Source organism: Lonchura striata, chromosome 3, assembly GCF_046129695.1.
Source record: "Lonchura striata isolate bLonStr1 chromosome 3, bLonStr1.mat, whole genome shotgun sequence".
Taxonomy (NCBI): Eukaryota; Metazoa; Chordata; class Aves; order Passeriformes; family Estrildidae; genus Lonchura; species Lonchura striata.
In genome coordinates this window covers 5,926,302-5,951,937 of record NC_134605.1, presented here as the reverse complement: position 1 = coordinate 5,951,937, position 25,636 = coordinate 5,926,302, and the positions used below count along the sequence as shown (strand labels likewise).

Genomic DNA, 25,636 nt, shown 5'->3' with positions numbered 1-25,636 from the left:
AAGGGCTGGATTTAAGTGCTGAATGTTGCCTTCTCTTTAATATCTGCTTCTATTTTTACTCCTCTCTTCTCTCTTTAGGCAATGGAGTGTTTGATCAAAAGGAATGTGCTGCCAAAATTAGAACATATATATATATATATATATATATATAAATGTCCCTTTCTTCTGCCTGCATGCATTAGAGAAAAGCACTTACACAAATCACGTGAGAACAGAAATAATTAGGTGTGTGATTGCACATCAGGCTTCCCTAAATACATTCTCATCAGACATTCAGGAAACATTGCGATTTTATTACCAAGGGAAGGCTTTGCTTTTATTATTTTTGTAAGGGTAATTGTTTTGGGTTCTATAAAATACAATCTTCTAACTAAAGAGTGTGTTTGTTTTGAAACCTTTGGCATGAAAGAAATTAACAGTTCAGTTTCACAGCTTTTACATTTGTAGTGGGTATCTATATTAGCTGATGTGAATCAGGGAGTTTCTGTTATGTTTATTTGTTTACTAACACCCACCTCAGGTTCGCAGCCCTCATGGTTAATACACTAGGATGAGATTCTGGGAAAGCATTCCAAAAAAATTTTCACACTTCAGTGATGTCCCACAAAACGGTTTGTCCTGCCTGGTGATGTTGAAGTCATCAGCCCATATTTTACTTGCTGCCCAGAATAGTAAGGGAAAAGATGACAAAAAATTCCTTCTGCCCCTTTTGGCTTCCCTCCAATTCCCTTTTTGAGGTCCTTCTTTTTCCTTTATTATTTTTTTTCTCTGCTCTCTTGTTTTCACTCAAATTCTCTGTTCTTATATGCATGTAAGTCTCAAAAGCCTTTGTGATGTTCCCTTTCATTCTCTGTTTTCTTATTTCACACATTTGTTCTTTCTCCCCATTTGGGTTTTTTTTTTTTTGGGTCTAACAGCTTTGTTTTGTTTTGGGTTTTTTTTTTAATGTTAATTCTGCCAGGTTCCCTGTCTTTTCCCAGCAACCCTGTGAGTTGTGACAGAACTACCTCTATTTCCTTCTTGTTCTCCTCTGCAAACCAGGAATTGAACTCTTAGGATGGGTTACAAAGAAGTTGTGCAGCATGAAGGGACTAATCACACAGGGGAATTTGTACCCTTGCTTTCCTGCAGCACCATCTGCTCCTACATTGATGTAGCATGGGTGCATACATAAGATCTAGAGACAGAAAGCTTTGGGGTGCCTTCAGCCCTCATCTTTGACCCTTTTTTAAGGAAGGATGATGTCAGATTGATGGCATCTATTTGCAGCAGGTGTAAGTGCTTCTGTAGCCAGGTCCTGGGCAGGAAAAAAACTTCCAGTTAAGTTACAGGAGTAAAAAGTGTAATAGTAGAGATATCCATTAATTTAATGAGCACTCCAGGGATGACAGGAGTAGGTCCCTCATGGGATCTTGGGTCTTCAGACATCCCAAAGCTCTGCTGCTGGGGAGACTATTCAGACCAAAATTAGGATCAAAGGGCCCAAATCTCTACATCAGCCTTACTACACATTAATTCATCTGTCTGAAAAGCCATCTAGTTTATAAATTCTCTAGACAAGTAAGGTTCCATTTGTGATGTACTTGGCATGTGTGGAGTGCTGTAACCTTTGAAGGACCCCAAAGGCTCTGAGGCAGCTCTCCAGAACAGCTGCCACAGAACTTGTATGCATCCCTGTGTATGTATGTACACCCACATTTGTATATATTCTCACACTTACCTTATGCATGCCTAAATTTCATCTTTTAATACCCAGCTATATCTTCTCTCTCAGAATCCTCTATTTTTAATATTTTCAGCAGACTAATTCTTCTGAAAGCCATTACTCTCTCCACAGTTTCTCATCCAGCTAATTATCAATGCCTTCTTAAAATCACATTTTATGCCCAGTTACAGAGATAATGATTTCCAGGTATAAGAGAAACATGGAAATGTTTCAGGCTTCTGCTCTGGTGGCCTCAAGTTCAAGCCTATGTACAGAAATCATGGTAGCAGTCAAAAAGAAAGCAAGAATTGCTCATTCTGGTTTGTACATTTATGTGCCTGGTTTCTTAGAGAATTCTGTAGCTATTTCAGAATAATTTCTTTTTAACTTCTAGGGAGTATTTACTTGCTCTGTATTGAACCAAATTCCAAGCCTTATTGTATGTCTTTCTTATGCCTGTAACCACAAAGGAGTTTTCTGTCTCTCTTCTAATACAACTGTGATAAAGACACAGCAGTGGAGCAGTATCCAAGTTCTTCTGAAATTCATATTTTTTTCCTTTATTCTGATCTGAAATTGAGCTTGCATTGAATAATGTTAGATAAAGTCTCTTGAGATAGATCATGTAATGGTAGGAGAGGTATCAACTTGGACGACTCAGTGAGCTGAAAAAAATAGCAGCACAAGATTAATTTCACTTAGCTATGAATATAAGGACATTTTATAAGAAAATACATTGATATTTTATAAGGAAATACAGAAATTAAGTCCATCTTACTGACTGTTTCTCTAGGAAGTACAGATTTTCTTCCACGTGTGGTCTCTGTGAACACAGAGGTTGAGGGGGCTGGTGAAGAGAAGTAGCAGCTCATGCAAAGATTGTCCAGCCCTTATGGAGCAAACTTATTGCAAAATTGAATTCCCAAAGTTTTTGCATTGGGTGTTAAATACTGAACAGCATCACACATGCCTTGCAATAGATGCTCAGGCTTTTAAGACATGACAAAAGTTTTCTTCCATGTATGCTTATTGTTCCCGTGCTCTGTTTTCTCCAGCCTGAGCAGAAGAACAGCAGAGGGAAGATACTCTGAGATGCCCTGGGCATGCAAGGTCTCACTGAAGGTCAGGTCCCACTTCCCTTTCTCAGCTGAGAACAGAGAAAACCATGTCAATATACTCTCTACTTAGATTGTTCTTAAAATGCTGTCTTTCTTCATACCATGCTTGAGATAACCTGAAACCTCTGAAATTGCTCTGTGTACCCTGTTACTCCTCACAGCTAAGTAGTTCTTGCTGTGCCTCTTTCTGATCAGAGTTTAAATTTACATGCTTTGACTTAGCTCTTGCATTCACTGATGCTTTTTAATACAGCTGTCATTTTTCTTTGATTTCTCTTAACTTTATGAAGTAAATAAGAAAGAAGATATGGAGTAAGAATTAGGAAGATATGGACTAATTTTCTCCTTCCCTCTTTTCTCCTGGTAGACTCAAATAGTAACAGAGGTTGAGAGAGGAAGCCAAATCACCTGTTATCCTGACACTGCTACTCTGCAATACCACAAAATTTCCTCTTCCTCCTTTATTTGGATGTGCCCACCTGGGTTATGAATGGAAGCAGGAACCTCACCCATGCATGTCCTTCAGGGACTTCCAAGGCCTCAGGCAAGAGCCAGGAAGAATTTATTGAATCTCCTCTCTACATATCCACACTTCATTGGTATCAGTCTCAGAAGGAAGGATAGGAGAGGATAGACCTGAGCAATAATTTCAGAACAGTAAGGAGTCCATCTTCCCTCAAACTGGGGCCCAGCAGAGAAGGCAGAAATCATACACTGCATTGCCTCTGAGCCTTTCACACCTTCTTCTGTTTCTTGTTCCTTTCTGCATCAAACTTTAATAATATTTAGATTCCAAGTCAGATCCCAAGTCATGCTTGGTTTGTGATTTTCTCCTTTTCTAACCTAAATGTTTTGTAATATTAGGAATAAACCCTCACTTTTTGCATCATGCTGAAGCTTCATTAAGAAAAAAAAAAATCACCTTATATTATTTATTTTGCTCTGTGTACTGCAAGCCCTGTGTTACAGTCTTAACTCATTTCAGAGGTCTGGGATTGCTCCTTTTAAGTTCCTGATCCCATCCTTGGCAAATTTAGTAGCTTTCAGAAAACTGTGACCACATAAACTAAGTGCTTTGTGGCTGGGAAGAATTCTTCCCACAGTTTGCAAGGTAGACTATTGAGGTTATTGACAGATTCATTCCTTTAACACCTCCATGCTATAATGTGACAATTTTACTTTATGGTGATGGCTGTAATTTTGATACAAAACAAGGGTTGGCCCAAAAGATTCTCACCTCCACCACGTACTTTTAATTTAGTTACAAAATTTTAACCATCCTGTTCCACGGCTGAGACAAGCAATTTGGAAAGGACTAGAATGATTCCTGAACAGCTTAAGAGCCAACAGCTTAAGAGCCAACCTTGTCCTAGATATGGACTCTTGTCCATTGTATTCTAGAGTCTTGCATGATCATGATTAGTGTTAAGACGGGTTTCACATTACCCGTGGCTGGCAAATCCTCTGTGAGGGTTACCTGTCCCCAGTCTCTCACAATTCCACTCTCCTTAAAGGTTAAAAAATGCCAAACAACCTTCTCCTCTTCCCAAGTCTCTTGTAAGTGACAATTAGAAAGCAAATTAAGATCTGTAGCATGAAGACAAATGACCCAACTGGTGCAGGTGTGAGATTGGCAGGGGAGACACCGCAGGAAGTCCCAGTCAGGGCAGCCTGACCTCCCCTACATTGCTCCTATTGCCATTGAGATGACCACAGCCCAACAGCATCCTCTCCAAAGAGGAACCCCCTGCTGCATGGCAAGTGCACATCTCACAGAATCACAGAATAATGAGGTTGGAAGAGACCTCTGAGATCATCAAGTCCAACCTATGCCCTAACATCACAACTAGACTATAGCACCAAGTGCCAAGTCCAGTCTTTGTTTAAACATATCCAGAGATGGTGATTCCACCACCTCCCTAGGAAGACAATTCCAGTATTTTATTATTCTTTCAGTGAAAAATTTTTTCCTAATATCCAACCTAAACCTTCCCTGATGTAGCTTGAGACTGTGTCCTATTGTTCTGTCAGTGCTGCCCGGTGGAAGAGACCGACCCCACCTGCCTGCAACCTCCCTTAAGGAAGCTGTAGAGAGCAATGAGGTCACCCCTAAGCCTCCTCTTCTCCAGGCTGATCAACCCCAGCTCCCTCAGTTGTTCCTCACAGGGTTTGTGTTCCAAGCCCCTCACCAGCCTTGTTGCCTCCTCTGGACGTGCTCAAGCATCTCAGTGTCCTTCCCAAACTGAGGGGCCAGAACTGGATGCAGCACTCAAGATGTGCCCTCACCAGCGCCGAGCATAGGACAAGAATATTTCAACTATGAAAAAAATTGGCATCTCTTATTCTGTGTGGGAAGTGTCAAAATATAAAATGAAGAGTCCTATTCACACACCCCTTGTGCCATGCCTATAATGCACTGGGCATCTGCTGCCCCTCTGGATTCCAGTGGTGACTGGGAGTGTTCTGTGCAGATGCCAGAGGTTGCAAACCCACCAGGATGAGTTCCTCATGGGCAGGTGGCAGAGAACTGCTGCCTCCAGGTGTACTGTGGAAGCCAATGTTGTACTTTTCATCAGATTAAGAGAACTGGGAAAGCGCTGCCAAGGCAATCTCCTTATTCTGATGAACACTATGCTAAAACAGATGTCCACTAAACAAGAAGTTTATTTATTTGCTTGTTTGTTAATTTGTTGTGTGAATAGATTACACGGCTCTCAAAGAGCACTCATTTGTCCCCAGTAGAACCAGTCCTCTTGGCTGGGAGAAAATTCTGCTGTTCCTAATTCTGAGTTTTCTAAACAGGAGATGCCCAGGTGTAATTCGTAATTATCACTTTGAAGTTTTGATAACATACCAAAGTCTTCTGAGTAACAAAATGAGGTATGGTCTTTTTTTTTTTTTTTTTTTAATAGCAGCAGTTAAAGATATAAAGAGAGTAAGGAGTGAATACACCATCATTAAATCAAGATTTAATCATTGACTGCCTTTATAAAATATATATTTTAGCAACACCCAATAATATGATGATAGATGCAGGAGCCACAGAGAGGATTTCTGTAACTGAGGTTGTGCAGAAGGTCAAATGAGATGGTCATAATGATCCTTTCTGGTCTTAACCTATCAATCAAAGGGCATTAAATTTTACTCACTGAGCTGGACATGTGATTATGCAAAACAGAAGTACAAGGATTTTCCTGCTTGTAAAGGGAGAACCTGGAAAGAATAATAACCCTGGATAAAAATATTATGCTGACCTTCTTTCAGAGCATCTACAAAGTTACAGTGGGTCCTTTTAAGGTTAGCGCAAGTATCCTGGTTATTCCAGATGAGATGAATGCTTAGAGTGGAGTAGATTATGAATATATAATTTATCCTATGACCTGAAATAACTTTTTCTTGGTATTTGTAAATCCTTCTGCATTTAGCTTCACAATGGACAATGAAAAATTGCTGTAGAGTTGTTGAAGTATTTTAATGAAGTTCATCCTCATATTTTGTGGTGATATTAGTCTATGCTTTATATAACAGTATATTGCAAAAGGGACCTTCTGTGATGCTTTTGTCTCAGCCATGCCCTCAAAAACCTTTTTCTTTCACTACACTGTAAAACAGCACCTGTTCTCCATTGGATGTCTGGGTCTAGAAATTTGGATTAAGTGGCCCCCATGCTAAGGTGCAAGAAACTGAAAGAAAGCACATTCATTTTGTCTGTTGGCTGGAGCTGCTTTTAAAAGCAGAGGGATGTGTGGGTGGAGGATGTGAGAAGGAGATTTTGTACTGGCATACACATGTGTAAACTGATATTCAATGATTTGTAAAGAGCTGAGCTGTACAACACTCAAGAAATACACAATCTTTTCCCAAACCTCCAATGTTTGAAAGCTGGTGGGCTCAGCTCCTGATGTTTGTTTCTGTCAGTAGGGCCACAGACTAAAGGTTTTTTTAGATTGTCTTTCAATCAATGTAATTGATTGGCAGCCATTGATTAAATGGTCATGTGGACCACTGCTGATAACTTTGGTTTGGAAGGGAGTGGGCAGGAAATGGGAATCCCCAATGTCTACAGGAACATACTAAATTGAATTATCAATCAGATGGTCAAAGGCTTCAGTGTTTTTTCTTCTAGACTTGGAAAGGAGAGTGGTGTTTGCAGCAGGTGAAGCACCACTCCTGGAAGTCTCAAAAACATCTCAATTTTATTTTTGTCTTGCTCTGCTATTCTAGTTCAGTTTTCTCAGGTTTTGATGGTTTATCTGGCACTGTACATCAAAGAAGAGGGTTTCCATTACAAAATTTTCTGTGTCAAGCTAGGTCTTTTCAGTGATTGACACTGTTCAAGGAAACTTGTATGAATTTGATTTTAAAGATTTAATGAGTTCTGTGAGTCTCTTTTAATAGGGAAATTATGCATTCTGTTGGGACACAGGATTTCCTGCATCAGTGAAAGCTTCAGCTGCTCAGCAAGATTCACGGAGCAAAAGTTAGACATCTGTAATCCTGGCCTCTCATGTATTTTCTAGATCTAAGTCAAGAATGGAAAATTGAATCTTGACAGTTCTTTCCAGGAGTGAGCATTGTGAGCATTGCGAGATGATCACAACCCAGGCAGAACAAGACTTCTCTTGTGGATCTTTGGGTCTGATGGGATTTCTGTGGAGGTGGAAATAACAGCAGATGTAGCTCAAACACCCTTGTTGGCTGACTTGGAGCTAGGGCAGGATTGGAGATGGGGGAGGCCTGAGAAAAAAAGAAAAGTGGAAGTGGTAACCTGCTAGGAAGCCCAAGAAAGAAAACTGTTGATTCACTGAGAAGCTCCTTACTTGAGAGCAAAGCATATAAATATTTATGTGTATAAATACCAGGGATGGAGGAGAAGTTCAGGGGCAAATGCCAGGGAATTCTGATTAAATTCTAAAGAGCATCACAGAAAGCACTCTGGCTTCATACTCTGGGGACCCACAACACCACAGCCTCATGTAAACATCAGTTTTGGGTGATTTTTTTTTTTTTTTTTTGAAGGTTGTATCATCTTTTATTTTTCATTGGGGGTTTTCACCGTCAAAACTGTTGTTGGTGAAAGATTTTTGGAGTGCATTGTCAAAGTACACTGATTTCTGTCACTGCAAGCAATATTTTCCTTTCAAATCAGACTCTGAAACACTAGGCTCAGACTCTATTATTAATTCTTGATGTCATTAAGAGATGTCTTCTCTGTCTGGGATGCACTGACATTTATTTTATAAGGCTCTGACATGATTAGAGCTTTCATTTGATTTTCTAGCCAATATGCTGGCACAGGGTTCCCAGGAGTTATGTTTAAAGTTAGCTTTCTAAGTTCATATTTCAGTCAACTAAAAATGAAGTAATTTCTTAATATTTTAACACCCAGTTTGGCAGCTTTCAGCTTCCCAAGTCTTCCTTTGGCCAGGCCACTTGCTTCAGTGCCCAGTAGGATTACTGATGGTGGTAGCTCTTGGCCTTCCTCCCAAGAAGAGCCCTTCAGCACTGTTCCACATAGAGCCAAGGAGAGCTGAATAAGCTGAAAAATAGGCAACTGCTGCCTGTGCAGTCCTTCCTCCTCTGTTGAACCACAGTCTGATCCTATGTGTGCTAAGCCTGCAGCTTGCACCTTGGGGATACAGAGAGAGAGGCACGGGTCAAAGGAGAGTGGTAGCAGTAAGGGATCTAAAGTTTGCAGCAGAATCTGCCTCTCCAAGAAAACCCCATGTCTTACTCTATGCAGTTGTTCACAAAAATATCTTCAAACTTTTCAGTTCAGTCTGGTCTGACTTTTTAGGGGCCAAATTTGATGCCTGCATATTATTTGTGTGAGCTGGTTCTTCTACCTGCACTGGATAGCCTCTTGAAGTACATCTGATGTTTCCACCAGGAGTAAGAAGAAAATGAGGGGAGTAACTAGGCTAGATGAGGCCATAAAAATATCTTCTTACCCTTCAGACTGAAATACTACAGCTCTTTCTGAACTCTTGGCCTTTTGTCACACTGGGATGTTTACAAAGCATCAGAAGATTTTACTCTTTAGATCTTGAGTGCCTTAAAAGAAGTGTACTTTACACCAAATACAAAGGACATCAGAATCAACCCTTACATGTTTAGTCTGGATGTGCAGAAGCAGACTGCTTCACTGCTCATGCCTTAGTGCATTAACTAATCTTTAAAGAGCAGGGATTAAGGAGCTTTGCCCAAGAACAGGTCAACCCTGGCTGTCTAGCACAGGCTGCACAAACTCATTCAGATTCCTCAGAGGTGTGTAGTGCTGATCACTGTCCAAAGAGAGGACATGGGATTAAATGGACCATAGGTGTGACCCAGGGCCACAGTTTTCAGGTAAATTTTGACTGCAAAATGATGGCACTTTCTTGGTTTGTGAGTTTTTTGGTGTTTGTTTTTTTCTATTCCTTCCATGTGCCTTATTAGTTGTTCGTTCTGTTGATGTATTGATACTGGTGTGTAGTAAGTTGAACAAGATGGATTCTTTCTTCCTCTTGTATAGTCAGTGCTCATATTTTCCCTTGCTCTGTCTAGGAGCCTCTTCAACCAAAAGAGGCAGAAGAAAATGAGTGTCTCTGTGTCAGGAGAGCCAGAGAGAGGAACCCACTGGTAAATGGGAAAGGCTCATAAATCTTCACGAGTTCTTTTACCTAAGTTCAAGTTTGATTTAGACATTACAATACTGTTCAGTAGAAAGGGAAAACTACTACTATTTTCCTGCCATCAGCATTAGAAATAATACTATTTAACACGGGCAACCCCTGAACATGTTCTTCTCCTTGTCATTTAAATTTCTAAAACATATTAAGGGAAAATTGTTTCTTGTATTAAATAGAATGAATGAAGCTGACAGTGCTTTTAGAATCACAGAATGGTTTAGGTCAGAAAAGATTTTTGAGATCATCAAACCTAACTGTTAACACAGCACTGCCAAATTCACCACTAAACTACATCCCTAAACTCCACATATGGTTTTTATCTATCTTTTCCTACATTGATAGATATATATGACTTCCACTATAACATTTCAAGCATTGGCACCACCTGAAAGCTCTTTGCAACTGCAGCTTATGCATTTTGCAGTAAAATTTCTCTTCTCTTCTGTCTTCCCTCCTCTTCCTCCGCCCCCAGAGGACTGACAGGCTTTCTACTGACAAATGTTGAGTGTAGCTCCTGAGGATTTAGCATGTCAGGCTGTGTCTACACAGCTTAGGTTTCTATTATTATGCAATAGCCTAGAGGGCAGTGCTTTGCCACATAATTACAGAGCCAATCTCTGTTAGGACCGAGAGTTTGGATGCCTCTTTCTACACCAGCTATTTGCCTCCTGCCCACTTAGGGCTCCTCCCTGACACTCTTACTTGTTTATTAGCTTCTTTTTGTACCCTTGTTTCATCTGGTTTCTGGTTTTCTTCCCTTTCCTATGATATTTCAGAGGTGAGGGGTCTGACTGAGTCGTGCCTGCACGGATTCCTATGCAGTACAAAGCATGTTGCATCGTCAGAAGAGGTAAGAAGAAATTCCTGAAGCTGCCTGCTAGTTCTCTCGGGTTTTTCACTCTCTATCTTTTTTTTTTTTTCCTTATTTTTTCTTCTTTTTTTTTTTTCTTTTTTTTTTTTTTTTTTTTTATCCCTGTGTGTGCACATTGCTTGCCTTACAAGCCGTGCAGGCTCTGCCATCTAGAGCACTTTGTGAGATCACTCCACTTTGCTGCTTTTCCTTCTTCCCTCTCTGCATGGCTGTGTGTGCCTGTGTCTCCCTGTCTCTCTTCCCCCCCGGTACAGCTCAGCCCCCCAGCCCAGCACACAGCACACACACACACACAGCAGCTGGGCTTGCCTGTATCAACTTGAAGACTTGCAGTGCTGAAATGCATGTCTTACCTTGGGATGCACTAGGATCAGAACGCTCAAAAATCCTGCAGGCTGCTTAGTCCTCCAAGACTGGGGTTTTTTTTAAATCACACAGGAAAATAACAAGTTATTCACTCTTTTTTATTCTCTTTCTTCTCCTGTTTTTTTCCTTTCTTTTTTATTTTCGTGCTTTGGATATAACTGGACAAGGAGTCTCAGGGATTGACACGCTCGGACTTCACTGAATCAGGCTGCATCTGACAAACAATCTTGCCTACATTTTGGGTTGCTAGAGATCAACTGGGATTTTTCTGATTCTATCTTCTTTTCAAAAAAAGGATGCATGGAATAGAAAGAAGGTCTAAGTACCTGTGTGAGACTATTTTACCAAACCTGGGATAAATGTTACTTCTCAAAGGTAAGTGCAAGGTTTTTTTTGCTATGTATGTATAAACTGTGTAGTTATAACATAAACTATATATAGATATGTACCCAAAACATTTTATAGACAGCTACCTCTAATGGCAAAAAATGTCTCAGTCATGCATCTTAAAGCATTGTAGAAATGTATAACTTTATCTTCCTTTTCATGTAAGCTTAGATAAGATTGCTCATGTAGATTAATGGATCTCAGTTTGTTTTCTGCATTTCATGGTATGAAAAGGCACTTCAAAAGCAATATTTTTTTAGAGTCAATAGGAATTTTTTAATGATAGTTTTTAAACAGTGATGGAAAATGTTTAAAAGAAAGGATAATCATTTGGTTTCTAATAAAGCAAGAACTGAGGAATAGAGTGAAAGCAATTACAGCTTTCTGAGGAATTAATAAATCCTACAGAGCTAAGGAAGAACTTTGCTGGACAGATCAACTCTGCTGTGTATGAAACGGGAGAGTAAAAGTGAGGACATTGGCAAATGTAATTTGAAGAAGAAGAAGAAGGCATAGGAGCAGCTGGAGAAGGGAAGGGAGTGAGGGGTGTGGAGGGGCAGTGGCACCCACTTCAGTGTTTGCTGGCACAGAGGCTGTTGTTGTTCCTGGTAAGGTGATGCCACCGGTGCTGGATGTCCAGAAGTGGCAAGGTGGGCATGAGTGGGATGGGGTACACAAACAGGTATATGCTCTGTCATGTCTGCCTGACGTCAGCAGACATATATGCTCTCAGCAAGATCAAATGTACTGAGAATTGGGGTGGGGGAAGCATCTAAGTGGCAGCACAGTACAAGATAGAGCAAAATGGAAACTGAATCTCTCTCTGATTTGCATGGATGTGTGCACATATTTAGGACACAAAGGAAGTGCATGACAGAATAAAACAAAAAGGAACTGATGGGGTAAAAGAAATTGTCAGTGAAGTCAACAAGTCCCAGTATGGTAGATTAGTCACTGGAAATGTAAAATGATCAGTTGTGGTAGTGTATGTAAGGAAAGGTTCTTAAACTGGGTAACTCCTACCAACACAGAAGAGATAAATAATATTGATTTAAAGCAAGAATTATTTTCTCTTTTCAGACTGCTTGTTTTAATAGTTTTGGTGCCGTGCCATGGAGATATTAAGAGAAATAAGGTTTATTTTATCTATTCAATCTTTGGGATTACTATGACAGAAAAACTCTTTTGATGAGGAGAGGGAGGGAAACAGTAAACATCATATCAGTATATAAAGTCACAGTTAATTAAATTGAAATCTCTTAACTTTATTATACAATGTTCAGCATGGGTAAGTCCAGCAGATGCAACGTAATTTTCATGGGGATTTTCTGTTCCTCCAGAAAGAGGAAACATTGCCATGCAGGGGATCAATTTCCTATTGGACCTTGATGTGTACAGAGACCGTACTAAGGCAGATTTAGGCTTGTGATGAGAAAGAAGAGAGACAAATAATTACTTCCACTCCTGCTGCGTTTCAGGCTGGTTGCAGTCCCCTTGTTTACAGCTTGCTCTGTGTCAGTGGTGAGTTTGCATTGCCCAGAGATCACCACTTGAGCACAACAGAGTGCTTCTCATGTGCGCTCTGCTCAGAGCTGCAGCAGCACAGGGAAGAGATCCAGACCTTCCCTGGAACTGCTTCTAATTCTCAGTGACAGAGGGGTTGCAAAAAATAAACAATGCCAGGAGACAGGTAGCAAAAAATTCATGCTAAGCTAAGCTATTTTGACCCATGAAAGCCAGCAAAGATCTGTGTCACCTCTTGGATCAGAGACAGTGTCTGATCTGCTCTCCCTAGCACAGCTCTGGTTTCTTTAGGGTCACTCTGGACCAGATGTGCTCCAGTGTCTGGCTGTGTAGGGCACTGGCACACAGTCAAGCTGGCCCCTCTTGGTGCACCATGAAGGGTGAGAAATGTGACCCAGCCTCAGAGCCCCTGCTTGCTGCTGTCCTCTCTGCCCCATGCTGCACTTCACAGCTTTGGTGCTTCTTGTTTAAATGTATAATTGGGCCATTACTGACAATTTTTCCTAATGGGAAGTACAAATGGCATGTGTAGCCTTGCCCCTTAGCCTCCACTTTGCTTTCTGCTCAGGTGGACCCGAGCTGACAGCCCCCAGCAATCCTAGTCCGAGTGTTTCTGCTCCCTCTTTTTGCTGAGGAATCTGACCACTGACTCAAGTTTGCAATGGAATGATTAGAGACCCATCTGATCTGCCCCTTCCCACCAGTTCTTTTCTTTTTTTTTTTTTTTGTACTTGTGGGCAAAAAGCGAGACTGATTCAAAATTCTAATGGTTTAACTCATAGTAGGTGGGAATATTCTTCAAGTGACTTGACTCCCTGCTGAAAAACCTGTGGACCGAAAACCCTTGAGGCTGCGTTTGCTACCCACCCTCACAGAGGTGAGGGATGGGATGATGACAGTGCCTGTTCACTCCCAAATCCCATTTTGCATTGCTAATGCATTTCTGCCTTGACCTACAAAGATCACCTGTGGGAGAAGAGGGATAATTTGTTCCAAATGTGTAGTCAGTCCTTTTTTTTTTTTCTGGCCTGAGCACTCAGCCTTACTTTCTTTGTGTTTGTCCAAGTATGCTGTCATGGGTTTCTTTTTGTAGAGAGGCTAATTATCTTCTAGGTGCTGACCTGAAAAGCAGTAACACTCTTTTTAAAGGAAGACATCTGTGTCTCCTTCAAACCAGTCCAGATGGCTGGAATTTACTGCCCGACACCAAATAGGCCATTGCTTGTATTCTCTTTTCCCTCTTTTCTTTTACCATGTAGACTTTGACTAATTCTAGCAACTAGTTCTAGCAACTAATTCTAGCAACTGAAGATCTCACCAAGGGGCTGGGATTTACTCGGTCAGTGTGTCCAGAGGCCACGTGTGCTTGGAAAGGCTTGAACAGCTCCCAGTTATCAACTGAAACTTGTGACAAAAGACAGGGTTTCATCCGAGTGCACCAGAATAAAAACAAACCCCACAGATCACAAATCACAGTGATGCAGTGCTGCAGTGAAGGGCCAGCTGTTCCCCTATGCCCTGCCCATCTCCACCCAAAATGCACAGAGAGGAAACCCTGTGATATTTCTGGTTCTAGGAACAAAAACCTCCTGCATGGCTAAACACAAACCTTGTCATGGAATCAACATACCTAAATATGCCATTAGAAGGCCCACAGTGATGTGACATGGAAAACTGGGAAAGATTGTGTCATTTAGAAGTATTTCTGCATCCCTTGGATCAGTGATTGTCACTGTACTTCAGAATATTAATATGACATTTTTTCTGATTTTTCTCTCTTCCTGTCATTTTCTTTGTTTTATCCATGATATGGGTCTCTGATAATATCCTCATATTTATGGAAAAATATTGGTGACAAATCCAGGATAGCAACTTCAGCATCTAAAATGAGCAGCAGCAGCTTAAAAGTCAGAAAACATCTTTTCAGTTAAAAAAAAGTGCTGATTTTAAAACATGGGAGAAAGAAAAAGATGTGCTGTCAGGGTCTGCCCCCATGCAGAATCACTATTGACCTACATAGAATGCAGAGCTGAGTGGGAGTTTTCCAATATAAATGTTTTTTGTTTTTGCAGGAAAAAATATTTTTAACAGACAGAAACATGATTGGGAAATGATCAGTCATAGGAATACCCTGACTAAAAAACTTTAGGAACAAAATTTCCAGAACACCTTACCTTACATTATTTCTAGAAGATAATTTCTACTATTTCTTTCCAGTTCATGCATTTTGTATGAAAACTGAAAATAATTCATATGAAACTTGATCATAAAATCCCATTTTGCTAAAGGACAAGCAAATCTGTGAGTTGAACTGGAATTAAACATCTCTGGCTCATTAGAAGGCTTGAATACCTTAATTTTGGGACAAGGAAACTGTAGACATTGTAATTTTTTTTTGTCTCAAGGAACCAGAACATTTCTGCCTGCCAAACCTTACCTGGAAATCAATTTATTTCAGCAAATGGGATTATTCTAGGGGTGTCTTGGCAAAAAATGCTGTGAGATATCAAGGTCTCTGAGAGCTTGCTCTTGGAATAATTTCTCCAGCTATGGAAAACTTATACACTGAGAGGATATGGCAGCTAAATAACAGCAGGTAGGAGGGGATAGCTGCAGCAATGGTGTAAGCAGCACAATGGAGCATTTAGGAGGCTTCTGCTAATCACACCTCAAGAAGGAACAGGTCCCTAATCCTCTGGCAGATCTGCTTCCACTGTGGGGTTATGGAAAGAGGTGAGATAAGGAGAGGGTCCTGGAATAGCAGTAAATCCAGGGTCCTGGACAATGGTTGGTCAGAAGGTGAGAGGTAGGGCTGGTGCATCTCAGTGCATAGCACGGCAGATTCAGAGCAGAACAGAAGCTGGATTAAGGATAAAATCAACAGAAAGTACATGATGGCTGAAAGCATCTTGTCTATTTTAATAGAGCTAATGTTGCACTGAAAATCCCTGGAAAACACGTGTGTGGCACTGGTGCAGAAAATCACCAGTGTGACTCTTTTCCAGAAGAGGTAGGTGGGAGTGGTGCATAGATCTTTATGTGCAGGACTGAGATAAATTGCTGCAGCTGTCCAGTTAGGACAGTAGAGTTTGAGCTGACTTGTCTGGGAGAAGGAAAGACTATGGAAAACCTAAATCTGATCAAGTCACATGGATGGTGGTGGCCAGGCACAATTGAGGTTGGAGGAAATGCATTGATGGACAAGGAATCTTTCCTCCTCTGCCTTTAGAGGAGCAATTTGCTTTAACAGGCTGAGGAGCAAAGAGGCTCAAAATGGCACCAGTTACCAAAAGCCCTTAGCCACTCCTTTGTAATGCCTAAGCTCCTCAGAAAAGCTTCAGTCTACATGTTGGTCAGAATGAGTAATCCTCCTTTTGTTACAGCCCAAAGATAAAATCTAAGAACAGGAAAGGAAGAGAGGATGTCTTAAACATGCCACATGCTCTGCTGCAGTGGCAGGATGGATAGGCTGTGATTATCAGCAAGAGAGCAGCACCTGTTTGGGTGCTACAAAGGAAGAACTGGCTGTGCCAGGATTTATATTAGATCCCTCAGGTAACAGCCTTTAAAAAAATCTATCTGCCCTTTCAGTACAGAATGAAAACAATGAGCAGTCAAATGGCAAAAGGAAAAGTCGAATTTAAAAAGTGCCTGTCATGACTTGTTCAGCATTCCCTGTCTGGTTTAAAAGTAGCCAACAACAAATGTCTTTCTCCTTAGAGATAAATATCAGAGCCTTCCCAATCATTTCAGTAGACATTTAATCTCCTTCCCTTTGTGGATATTCCTGTGAATAGCTAAACATATGTGATACGCAGAAAGCTCTGCATGGTTTGGGTGTGAAACAAGAGTACTAAACTGAGAAAGAAAAAGACCAAACTGTATTGACAGAAAATAAATTATCTGGACTCAGACCATTTTGTTGATTTCCTAAATTGAGGAGTAGTTGGCATTTTGTATGACTTATCTTTAGTGTAAGTGAATGTTATCACTGCTGCTGGCAGATATTTACTGTATATTGGTTTTTAAATAAGGGTACAACATTGATTATTTGCTCTCCAAACTATTGACTGCACTTTCTCCCTTTTGTCAGGTCAGATAACTTATCTCCTTTGGAAATATTCAGTAGAAAAATGGGAAAATGTGTTTGTTCACAGAAACTCCCAGGAAGAAGAAGATCAAGGGTTTTTTCTGTTGTTCTGTTTTGGGGTTTTGTCTCTCTAGGACACGTGAAAGCACGACACGAGCCGCTGCTATTGCAAAGGTGAAAAAGAGGAAGTTTATTTTCTGACTCCGGCATTTACACTTTTTCAAAGGTGACAGTGGATTGGAGGGTGAAGGTGCCACCTCTCCAATGACATTGGACAAACTACTAGTATATCAAATTTATCCACCTCTATGGAGGAATGCAAAACAATAGGTTGTTTACAGAAAGTTGTGTGACAAAGTTCTCTAACAGAATGTAAACTCAGAAGGCTTTAGAAAATCCCAAGAATCAGGGCAACAGGGTTGTGTTTTTTTTTTTTTCTTTTTTGAAAGCTGCCTATAATCAAAATATCTTGTAATTATCTCTGAAAATTGACTAATTCTTCTGTGAGATATGTGAGTATTCACTAATCCCATTTCACATGACCAACTAGCCCACTGAGCCATGAATCCTTCAGCTGACACCCACTTTGGAAGGATAGTGTGAGCTTTCCTTATTAGCACAGCTACATCTTCAGTTCACGGCTCCACAGATGCATTTTGGCAGTGCTACCTTCTTGGGATGAGGGGCAAGGCTGTTCATGGACTCCACAGTTCTGCTCTGTGGCCAGGAGTCTCACAGAGAATGAACTTTCCTCTCCATGGTCTCCCTTCACCCAACCCTGGCTGGACCCAACAGGTCTCTGGCTGGTGAGAGAAGTTTCTGGAGCATTAATTAATGATGTTTTTGTTCAGATCCAGGGGTGGCTGACAGCAGTTTCATGTGAACTGCAGAGAATTGGTCATACTGACAGAGAGTCAGAGCAGAGAAGCTGAAGTGCAGCCTGATGCATATTCATGAGAGCAAATACCCTGAGAGCAAAGAGAGTAACATTGGGAGAACAATTGGAGAAATTTGGGTAGGATGAGAGGGAAGACAGAAAGCAAAATCAGCTGTGGTAAAGCTAAAGAGAGGTTTCTGTCTGTTTAGTTATTGGTATGACACTTTTTTCCACTGAGTCAGAGTACGAGGCTAGGCTAAAGACAGATGTGTGTCACTGGTCACACTGTACGTAGCTGATACCTCTCTCAGACACTCGAGGTTGTTTTATTTTTCACATCTAACCTGTTCTAGCCTTTTGGTGAACATGACAAAATGTACTCAAGCCCTTTGTGCATTTGTTTCTGATGTCTCAGTCTTTCTCCTCCCTGGATCAGTGAGTTGAGTGAAGAAACTATTTTTTTTATTTTTCCTCAGGACTCAACATAAAGAGTTTCTTATCATCAGCTAATAGATGAACCACTCAATTCCTAGCAGAACTTAGCAACAAGCTTTCAAAATAATGTGAAAAACCCTCTAAAATATACCAGGTCCCTCTTATGTTATCTTTTCCAGAGAGCATGCAGATGATGGTCTGAGATTTTCCCTTCTATGCTAGATGTCTAATGGCTGCATTTCACGTTCATTGATTATTTATTTATGTTTTTATTTACCTCTTTTACAACTTTTTCATTTTTCTAATGCTATGAACAGCAAAACAAATGTCTGTGATGACCTTGTAGGTCTATGTCTCACAAAACCTCCCTACATTTTGGATTGTGCCAAGAAAAGGAACAAATCCACCCTCCCGTAGAAAGGTTGAGATAGGACATTGAGATAGGAATTTCTGTGCACTGGTGACTTCTATCCTATGTCAGTGTCCTACCACAGAATGGAAAAATCAAAGTTATACCACATTCTATCTCAACTATAGGATTTACATTTAAAAATAAATAATACCCTCAGGCCAAGTAACAGCTGCTTCAGTTCTTTCCAGCACAGCTCATTGATCTTGTCCTCACATTTGACATATCCTGCTACTCCCATGGTGCTGTAGTCAGCATTAAATCACAGAGAGATCATGTGGTGACCTCGCTGGCACTGAGACCTAATAGGGGTAGACATTGCACACAGATATATTGCACAGCATCTCACCACACAGTGCAGAAAGACCTGAGAACAAAGTCTTTGTTAGGCTGTGCTCTCTCTTTTCCTTACATAGGTTTTTTGCTTATTATATGCTAGTCTAATCATGTTCACTTTAAGGAGTTGCTTTCAACTTTTTTTTTTTTTTTTTTTTTTTTTTTTAATAGCAGGTGCTGTTTTCTCATGAAATGGTGATGAGCTTAATACATTTGTTAAAACTGCAGTATTTCACAAAAGTCCTTTTATAGAAACCAAGTATCTTTTTAGGAAATCCTAAATAGAAAGCCTCCCAAGTTTAGCACACAATGTAATTTTCTCACTATCATTCCTCACATTTCTCACAATCACTCCTCTCTTTTCTTTTTACTGACAAGTACATGAAGAGCAAAAATGAACTCTACAGCCAGATGTTCTTCCTAAATTTGTCTTGACTTGTTAGCTCAGGTAAAAGGCAAATTGTACTTTGAGACTTCATTTTTGCAGCAAATCAGGTCTGATTTCAGAGGGATGTTTCTTCAGTCACAGTATTTCAAGATGGGAAGCCAGGCTGTGTTCCTGCCCCAAGCTGATTATACCATGTTTGCAGAGGCTTTAGTCATAGGGTGGCAAAAACATTTAAGAACAAAAGAACACAGTTTTGGACCTTTGCTTCCATTCCTTCCATCCCTGATTACATTTTCAAAGACTTTCTAACATTTAAACAAAGCATTATCTGAGAGTTGTTTGGAAAGAATATGGGATCTTAGGTTGTCATTCTCAGAATAATTTCCACTTTGTTTCAAAACAATCTCTTCTGTAGCTATAAATTTATTTTGTAGCCTATTTTATGCTCCTTCTATTGTTGCATCCTTTTGTTAAAAAAAATTGTTTTTATTTCTGTAGTCTTAACAGGAACAAGAAAAAATCATTTACTTTGCCAACACACAGTTCTTTTTGTTTGATTGTATCATAAAATAGCAGATATTGCTGAACGCTTACTGGGCATCAAGTAGTAAAATCATATTTATTTCACACAAGAAAAGGATATTTGAGCTAACTAGTAGGCCTTTGTAAATTGATGCTCAAGAGAAAGTTGATTCCTTAAAATTCTGTTGATAAATGCTAAGCTTTGGTGACATTAACAGATACTGGTCACTGGGATTTCCATTATTTTTTCTGAGCTTATTTGTCTAGTGTGATATTCAAATGTCCAGGTGTTTTAGTCATTCAGAGAAGCAGCAATACCCTGGGATGAGATAAAAAATAAAGTAAGAATTAAATAATAAAAACTAGTTGTTTTTTTTATTTTGATACTTCTAACCACTATTAAAAATTAATAAAAATAAAATGTAGACTGTACCATAGTTAGTGCATTTTAAAATTGATATGCAGTAAATCCTAGCATCTCACAGGGGAAAGGAATGGCAGTACCAGCCCCTTTGACATTCATGTGTATTAAAATATTTTCATTTATTTTCAGGAAAAAACTGAGCAAGGAAGCAAAACCTTTCAAATAAGGCTTTGGTTAAAGACTTAAAGTAGGCTTGCAAGAAACTGTCTCTACAGGACTTACTAAGGTTTTCAAAAGCCCACAGTTGACTGCAAAGAAAAAGGGAAAACAACTTTCAATTTGCTTAATTTTGGAAAGGTACATTTCCAAAATTCCAATTTCCCCTTTCGTACATTATACATTAGGTTACTTCTAAAATGGAAATGGTAATTTGAAATTAAATGCTTGGGTCATTATGTTTCTACTTCAGATTCAATAAATGTTTTTGGAACAGTGAAATGAGTCCAACTGAAAGAAAATATATTTTTCCTTTTAATAAGAATATGGCAATTCAGCTCAAAAAAAAGTATTTTTTATTAATTTTGACCCTTTAAATTCCATTTTTGAAATAATTAAACATCTATGTATAATGTGTACATACGGTTAGATGCATTCTTGGCCATGGGTATAAACTCCGCTTTTCACTTCTGCCTTTGGAACAGGCTGTGGTCTTCCAATACCTGAAGGGAATCTACAAGGAAGGCGGAGAGGGACTTTTTACAAGGCCAGGCAGTGACAGGACAAGGGGGAATTGCTTCAAACTGAGTGAGGGCAGGTTTGGCTTAGATATTAGGAAAAAAATTCTTCCCTGTGTGCATGGTGAAGCACTGGAGCAGGCTGTCCACAGAAGGAGTGGATGTCGCATCCCTGGAAGTGCTCAGGTCCAGTTTGGACGGGGCTTTGAACAGCCTGGGCTGGTAGAACTGCCTCTGTCCATGGCAGGGGGCTTGGAGCAAGCTCATCTCTAAGGTCCCTTCCAACCTAACCCATGCTATGAACTTTTTTCATTAGGGAATAGGTTTTTGTCCAAATGATCTTCCTGAGTATGTTGTAGGAGGAGCGGGGATGGATATTATTCAACGATATCTTCATATGTTCTGTCTTTTAAAATATTTTTGGCTGGAATGTTTATGAGTTTGTTGCTAAATGAAATTGAACTTTACATCACGTTTAAAGCTTTAATGTGGCATTTTATGATATTTTTACAGAAAATAACTTCTTATATTTTCTGGAAAGCAGATATTCGTCAAATTTTAATGAGACAGCCTAATCTAAATAAGTCAAAATTTTCTCTCAATTTCTGATAAAATTATGCTTTTTTAACATAATTCTTCTAAACAATATTTCTAAACAATTTCTACACAATAATTCTTAACATTCACTGATAGCCATACAGCAATAACACCACTTCTTTTTATAGAATTTTTTCTTTTTACCTTTTTATTTTGTTTTGTTTTGTTGTCCTGGTAGGTCTGTTCTTTGTGGATGGTTATGCAGAAAGGGAACAGATAATTCAAAGGCTTCTCCAAATATAACAGGTTATAAAAATGCTGAATTTCCTTTAAGGTTAATAGGACAGGAAATATGAAGGTAAGATGGCAAGGAACATGTGGTATTTGAGTCGGAGATTTGTACCAAGGCAAAGCAGACCGTCACAATTCCAAATTAACCTCTGAAATAGAGTCAGAAGCAATGGGGGCTGAGAGGGGACACAAATGATCATCAATGAATTAAGGAGTTCACTGTTAAAGCTCTGTGATAACTGAAAAGTAAAAGAAGCAGCTGAGAAATGTAAGAAAGATTCCTGTGGTAGAGGAGCCACCTGCAGCAGCTCGATATCCTTCATACTAAAATTGCTGTTGCATGGTCCATGGTTCATATTCTGTTATGTGTAATAGTGAACCTGCAACCTCTCCAGTTTTAAATGTGTTAGGGACTGTCCTTAACATGTGATTCATCTTTCTAAGCCATGGCAAAGGGGAATGAGGGGATCCTGACAGTTCATATCAAAATCTTCCCAGAGTGCAGAGCTTTTGGGGACTGTATGTTGGCATGCTGACCCTGCAGTGAACACTCCCTTGGCTTTTAGCACATCTTCCACCCAGAACTCTGAGCCAATGAATTGGTCCTCGGCGCTTCCCATGTAAATTGAGGTAGAGTTGCCATTCCTGGGCTGAGAAAACTAGCATGTAGGTTTTGGTTTAAACTTCTCTGTGATCACACACAGTGCCTGCAGCAGAGCTGTTGGTCAGGTTAGCCATCAAAATGGCTTTTGTCATCCTGCTGAGGCAATGGTGAAGTAGTGCTAAGCCAGAGGGGTGGAAAACAGATCAAATCCCAGAGCTGCAGCAGCAAAAGTGAGCTGTGCCTACACGAGCAAGCCCACTGGAGAGCTTCATTTAGGCTTTCCATTTCAGCAAGACTGTTATGAAAACAGTGCTCAAGTAGCAAGCCTTAGCTTAAGTGGGAGACACTGAATTCTTTTGTACAATTTTTACATGCTCTAATAGAGTTGAAGAAAATAGTCATCACATGCATTATCTTCCTGCTTATTTTTGCTATGTTTATTTAATACTCATTTGGGAGGGATATGGATATACCAGCAAGTGGAATTAGAAAAAAAAACAAAAAAAACCCAAAAAAACCAAGCAGAAATAGCTACACTAAGCTTTCCATCTTGCTAGGGATGCTAGAAATCATCCAAGCATACATCCAGGCAAACCCACTCTTCTTCATGTATATTTTACTTATTATCATGGATTGGCATACTGAATTACTGATGAAATTCACACTAGGAGAAATTCAAATGTTATAATTATTTTATTCCAGTGATGGACTGAAACCTTTTATTCATATTACATACACAATTTTTCGGCTTTTATTATGCTACACCTAAGATTTATTTGGCCTTTTAATTTTTAGGGCTCCTTATTTCAGCTGAAGTTCTGAAGGATGTAATTTATGTCAGCTCATGGTTGACTTATTCCTTTAGTTTTCAGATAAAGAGACCAAGAACTTCTCACCTCTCTCTCCTCATTGTGCATGTAAACATAACCTTAGTCTCTGGTAGTGAAAATGGTCCATATTGCAAAATCAGAGTGCTCAGGTGACCTAAGATCGTTGATCTAGTTATTCACTGAGGAAATATGCAAACTGCTCATAAATGGTTCATATTTAAAAAAAAAAAAAAAAAGTAGAATTTGTACTTTAGAAGATTTATATTTACTTATGTAAACTCAGAAAAGAAAAATACCTAAGTCCTTGATCAAAGCTTTTCTTATCAATTTTACAGGACAGCCTTTAAGCCTGCACTGAGAAACAAACAAAAAAAAGCCATCAAACGAAATAAAGTTCTGCATTGCAGCTGTTGATCACCCATTTCACATTTGGTGCAGTTTGTCTCTATTGCAAGTAGTCCCTCCTACTACAGACTGCAATCCTGTCTCAGCTGTCCAAACTCAGTTACCAAAAACAGGATAGTGGACCTCTGTGCCTGTTAGCTGCACAGATAATTCCCATAATTACTTGGACATGCTTCATCTCCCATGACATCCAGCTGAATGAAGGTGCACTGCCTGTTAAAAACTTCATTTTAATGTCTCACTCTAATTCCCCCCATAATACATTCAGCAGCAGCATGTTTACTTGTTCTTCTTGATGTGAAAGCTTCTAATATATGATGACTACAGCAGAGACAAAAACAACAATAAATATTCAAAAATCTCCAGCGTGATTAACACACATAATCCATAAGAGAAGAAGAGCAGTAGTTATTAAATATAGATGGTTTACTCACTGTGTCATCAATAAACATGTGATTTGTGATTTCCTGAGACTTTTTAGGTGATGATTCATTCATGATTTTATTTATTTTACTGTATAATGAAGCAGAATAGAAGAAGGAAGAGATTTTAGCTGATGCCACAAACATCTCCTTATTTGGTGAGATGTCTTCCTGTACTTTCTAGCTTGAGAAATTAAAGTTTAGGGGTCTAGAGCCTGTAAGACTACTGAGCATCCCTGGAAAGTGCTGTGTGAGCTTTTCTGCTTGGTACAGAGTGGTACTGCAGATGGTTATCCAGTGACAATAAATCAGCTGTTGCCACTGTGATAAAGAGATCCTAAAAGAGATCCACCACTACAATTCTGTGTCTACATCAGCCCATTTGGGTGCAATTTCAGCTGTTAAGAGACTACAGCACTCTCATCAATGATGTTGCACAGTTGTGGTCCTAGAAGAGGAACTGAAAAAATGCAGAGAAGGAGAGCATGGATGGATGGATAAGCTTTTAAACAAAGAATGATTGAATACTGCAGCTTGAAAGGAATTTACCCTAGTTTGATATGATAAAGATATCTAAGACCATGAAAAATATATTTGTTCTGTGTCTCTTCCAATACAAGTCTTACAGGACAACAGATTAAACTGGCAAGTGACAGGTCCAGAAAAAAATAATGAAGCATTATTTACCTTGGGATAATGAAAAGCTGTGAAACCCTTTTCTGCAGGATTTAGGGATTTCTAATTGTTTGCTTTGATTTATAGACCATTTGGAGAACTAAACAAGAGAAAAGCATGGTGTTTTTTTACACACAAAGACATTATCTTCAACTAACGATGTTGGCTGCACCACAAGGAGCTAAAAATCTGAGAGAAAGTATTCTGGGAAATTATCACCAAAGACTTGTATTGCTTTTAAGTTTTTTGATTGTTTTCCCTATTAGCTACTAGAGACAAGATAGTGGGCTGGATATAGCATAGATGTGACATGATTCAGATTTGTTCAGACTGATATGACTCAAGATACTGATTCCTATGGTGCTCATGGCACAGAAGGATGCTGTGTTTGGCTGAGTCCACAGCTGAGCACCAGCAGGGTGCAAAGAGGTGCAAATTACTCAGTGCTTGCACATGTGGGCAGAAGCAGTGATCTTCTACCAGAATATGGAGATAAAGATTCACTGCTGAATTGAGTAAGTTATTAGCACCCTAGATTCTGAAACTATGCTGATATAATCGTGGTCTCTGGCTCAACAATTTCCAGTAGCTTTTATAGTGTTTCACTCCCAGTTAGGTGAAAATTGTTCTCTCTGCACTTTGGGCTTCTTCAATACTTGCAGTGGCTGGCTGTGTTGGTGTGAACACGAGGAAGCTGCTGCTGAGCTTGAACAGGTAGGCATTCATCTGCTTATTGAGAAAAAAGTTTAAATGGTATTATGTGCCTCTTAAGGTGAAAAAAGAAGGAGCATTCTTCTTTCTCTCATGTGAAAGTGTTCTTCTAGAAGTTTAATAATGATAGCATCTGGGTGTATAGACAAGAGGTCATTTGGAAGGCTGTGGTTGGATTGTGCAGGAGTCTGAGCTCTTGCATATGGTGCTCAATTCCCATATCAAGTTAGAAGGTATGGCAAATAGGGGGAATTCTTTCAAGTAAGCATCTGACCAATAAACAGATATGGTTCCTTTAACTTTTATTGATTTAATTTAGTATTTTTGGTGTGAATTTAGTATCTGTCTGACCTGAGTTTCATGT

The 25,636-nt window shown here is 39.6% G+C and overlaps 1 protein-coding gene across 2 annotated transcripts in view; it reads left to right on the top strand.

The window, feature by feature from the left end:
• The first annotated feature begins 9,980 nt into the window (after nucleotides 1-9,980).
• The window catches only part of LRFN2 (leucine rich repeat and fibronectin type III domain containing 2), a 147,147-nt gene continuing 131,491 nt past the window's right edge, over nucleotides 9,981-25,636 (top strand). The window contains exons 1-2 of one of the 2 annotated variants that reach the window (XM_021541775.2): nucleotides 9,981-10,344; nucleotides 10,899-11,106. The gene's annotated coding sequence lies outside the window, so the exon portion shown is untranslated. Of the gene's footprint in view, nucleotides 10,345-10,469; nucleotides 11,107-25,636 lie in introns of those variants that run through there. The other variant, XM_021541776.3, reaches the window with a different exon arrangement.